Below are 4259 nucleotides of genomic sequence, written 5' to 3'. Positions count from 1 at the left end.
CAAATCTGTATCACCAGGTAAGCAAACATTATTTTCCTGTCTTCTGCTAAAAATGTACCACTAAAAGTTTTTCTGATAAAAAGTGATGACATGATCACTAGCTGTCATAGTACATTACAGATAACTATGAATACCAAGAATGAGCATTAAAAGGATATGTTCATAGGAAATATTTTTATTATGTTTATTAAAATTGCAATATTTATCCACAGATATTAAATTGTGTCTGATCACAATAGTGCAGGAGAACATTGTTTGGTGGTCACACAGGTATTAAGCATTTTCCCCAAATACTCTGGTCACTGTGTTTGATCAAAAGGGTTGTTTCGATGTTTCTCATTTCCTCTAAGTAATTGTTATCCTAGAAATGAAAAGAAAGAAACCAAAATTCCCATGGCAGCTTACTGTATACTACTCGACAATTCTTTATTTAGGTAGGCATCTGATTGTCAGTCAAGCAAGATCTTTGAGTATATAAATTACTCTCTAGGAGTTAGTAACGCCATAGAAAACCACATCACCTTAACAGCTTTGAAAGGCCTTGAAAACAATTATCTGTGTGAATTTTTTTTTTAACTATTGAGGACTGTTAGGTAATCTGCAAAATGATTTAACTCTGTAGGCCTTTTAATAAAGACTGTAATCATTTACATAGCAATATTCAAATTACATAGCATTTTCCTGCACATTTTCATTTTATCCTCACATCAATCATGTAATGTACTTTTGAAAGGAACAAGTCTTTAGTTTAACATGTGAGAAAACAGCAGTTCTATTACTTGGGTCACACATCCCAGGACTGGGAACAGGGAATGACTTGAGTTCAGTGGCCTAATGGATGCATCTGTCTCTATTAGAGTCTCTCAGAAGCAGATGCAAAAGTTTATGGGGGGCGGGGGAGGGGGCGGGCGGTAACACCTGTAAAAGAAAAGGGGCAGAAGCAGGACTGGGCAGGCTACTCCAACAGGGAGCTCCAGAACAAAGGTTATTCTTTAAACTTCCCCCATTGAGTGGAAATGATTAGGCCTTGCTCAGTCATTAACTGGGGACAACCCTGAGAAAAGCATAGGATGGTAACCAGAAATTGAAGACACAAACAGCTGGAGAGACTGTCAGCCAGCTAACCACATTCCTTGCAGCTGCAGAGTGAGTCCTTTCTTAAAAGACGATCTGATTGACACATCCCCACATCTGCCAGTTTACCTTGTGTGTCCGTGGATCTACTTCATAACATATGTGGGGAGCGGCCCCATCAGGGCTCTGGTTGGCTCCTCTTCCTGAGGGGAAAGTTAGAAGAAGGAAGTAAAGAGATTACAGCCTCCACAGCTGTGGTTGGTCTCACAGCCAAAACTGGTACTCATTAAGTCCCTTCTCCACTGCCTGCTCTAAAATCCCTCACTCTGTTGGTTTCAGTGGTTTGCGTGGTGGTGTTTCCCAAACGCTCATTCTTGAGGGGTCTGAGCTCCTGGTGACCTTACCTGCGTTTACCTGACCCTACCTCCATTACCACATCATTACACTTGTCACAATTAGGCAAGTACGTACCAAGAGGCACCCAGTCGCCACCTGAGTTCCATGCATGTTCCTCCCCTCTCCCATCAAGTAACACAAGCCCTGCCTCCTTCTGCTGTGTTAATTACCCCTAACGAGATGGTGATTCCTATTCTTGCCTGCTAGTTTCTGGCCACACAGAGCCCAAAGTGTTCAAGTGGCAGCTGTAGCTTATCGTTCAATAAGGTCTTGGCTATCTTGTGACAAGAGCATATGTATTTTGAACATCAGGATCTCTAACCTTGCAGAATTCAGAGCTGTGGGGCCTTCAGTTGGTCACTCAAAGTGACGGGGAGGCCACTCCTGCTTCCATCCTTTGGTTCGTGGACCCATGTATTCTTCCTCTTGGGGACATAGTGCTATATAAAGTTCTGTAATTCAATGTTTATATATGTCTTGGAGGATGGTACCCCCATCCTTTTGGGGTGTTGCCGCTGAGCTGATGCTACAGCTGTACCTTCAACATGCCACACCAATACTCTATTTAGCCAGTAGCTTCTAGATGACACAGTATATGACATGATCACTGGACCTGTAAGATGAGTTCCCTGATTGGATCTTATGTTGTTTCATGTCTGTAGATCAGGCATTCTATAAGTGGCTTGATAGTGCACAGGAAAGGCAAACCCGTACCCAGATTAAGTTTCTAGTCCTGTGAGAAAAACCACTGCCTCTTCCAGGATGAAAATGGCCCCCTGTAGACCATTTGCTACCAAGTGGCCAGTTAGTCTCCACATTGGTGTCTATTGCTGGCAGATTGATTCAAAGCAGACAATCACTAGATTGACCTTCATAAGTGGAAGTCATGTTTTTTAACCCATGCAAAGCGTCTATCTCTTTCACTGTGATCATGTCATCTGTTTGCGTATCATGCCAGTGAATGTCAGCTAGTCAAGTTACTTTGCTTGGTCATTTGGGTCTCAGACCATGTGGGTGCTTTCTGATGGGTATTAAAATACAATATAAAAATCTTCACACCTTGTTCCCACTCTCATATGTCTGTCTACATGTCTCTTTTTCAGACCTCCTTATCTCTGATATTTGTATTTTTCTCCTTCCAGGCTTCTGACCGTTCCCCATTGGCCAGAGCCCATCTATGTTTTGGCTCTAGGCCAGTTTCCCTTTCACACAAAGTGGATGACCAGGTACATCTGAAGTTCTGCCCATTGGGAAGATTTTTCTTTCACAAAGAGTCTCATCACCATTTTTCACAGCCACCTTGAATAAGTTATATAATGCAGGCAGCATCCACTTTGGGTGTTTGCCTAATGCTGAATCACCCATCCATAAACCAAATGGGGGAGGGGGACTCCTCCTTCTTCAGTTGATTGAATAGGAGATCCATGTGGCCACTGGTGTGAACTCAGAAGGGACACTCCTACATAGTGGATGCCATGAGGTCCTGGATCCACTGTTCATGCCCCTGGCAGCGTCATTTTTTCCTGCTCATACTCAGTCTCAAATGTACCATATCCATCTTATGATGGATTGCTTACTTTATGACTTGTTCCTAACTGATGATGGGCAGTTCCAGACTGTGGTTGCTTGGCATCCCAAAGTCCAGCATTTCAGCTCTATCAGGACCCGTTAGCATGCTAGGAGCTATTTTACAAAAGGGGCATAACTCTCTGCTGCAGATGGGGTGACCTTGTTCCATAACCCCACGAGCCTGAGTTGTGGTTGTTCCTTTGGAACTTGTCATTAACTTCTTGTCGTATCTTTTTGTACTACTGACATCTCAAATACCATAGAGTGTGCTGAAATCATTGTTCTAAACAGCAGGGCTACTTGCTCTACAGTTAGGACCGTTACCTCTAAAGTCCAAGAAGGCTTCACAGTCATTGTATTTCCTTCTTGTAACAGTGGATGCATGATGCAGCAATTTTCCCTTTACTTTGAAGGGAATGTTTTGGCATGTTCCTGACTGTGGGATGTGCAGAAACTTTACTGAGTTGCCAAGTACCTGAATTTTTGTAGAGTGTGTCTCTCTCCGTCTGGAGTACATGTGTCTTACCAATTCTCTAGCACTTTAGTACCCTCTTACTTACTCATCTGCCAGACTGTCATCATGTCATCAGTGTAATGAATCAATATGATGTTCTGTGATATGTCCAGATGGTCCAGATGTCTTCAGGCTACACGATGACAAATGGTGGGAGACTTAACACAGCCCTGGAGCAAACCATTTCTGATCATCTTTCCTGACTGGTATAGAAGAATATACACTCACCAAACCAGTGGCTGCATACTACATACCATATTATCTGTCCTCGCAAAGAAACTACATCTGGCTGGATGACTGCGATCAAAGCTCTTTCTTGGTTGAGCTAGCAGGAGTCTGCAAGATACATTTGGTTTCTGCAAGGACCAAACCAGCAATAAACAGAGATATGCGGGAGACCAGCCTGCCTGCATCTTTAAGGGTGGCACTAATCTCTGCCATCCCTCTCCAGGGTTACACTGTTTCTGATGTAACACTATCTTGCTGGGAGTTAGGCAGTCTCAGAAGGTTCTGCTTGGCCTTCCCCACTATCAGAGCTCTCACCAACAGGTCCAATGTGTGGGTGACTCCAATCACCACATATATCAATCCCAATTATATATTGGAGGGCTTGGGAAATGAGTACCAGGTGAGTTCAGAGACCGAGTGGACCCAGACTTTGGGTAAGACTCTATTTATCACCTGGCCCTTGTGTGTGTGTCCTCAC

At 43.4% G+C, this 4259-nt stretch overlaps 1 long non-coding RNA gene across 1 annotated transcript; it reads right to left on the bottom strand.

Annotated features, from left to right (window-relative positions):
• Window positions 1–155: 155 nt before the first annotated feature.
• On the bottom strand, window positions 156–1483 carry LOC123386789. The gene is made up of 2 exons (XR_006601229.1): window positions 1204–1483; window positions 156–361 (listed from the first exon to the last, which is right to left on the bottom strand). It is a non-coding gene; the product is annotated as an uncharacterized LOC123386789 (long non-coding RNA).
• Between the last annotated feature and the right edge of the window lie 2776 nt (window positions 1484–4259).

The sequence above is a fragment of the Felis catus genome, chromosome A1 (genome assembly GCF_018350175.1).
Source record: "Felis catus isolate Fca126 chromosome A1, F.catus_Fca126_mat1.0, whole genome shotgun sequence".
Lineage (NCBI taxonomy): Eukaryota > Metazoa > Chordata > Mammalia > Carnivora > Felidae > Felis > Felis catus.
This window is presented reverse-complemented; position numbering and strand designations above follow the sequence as displayed.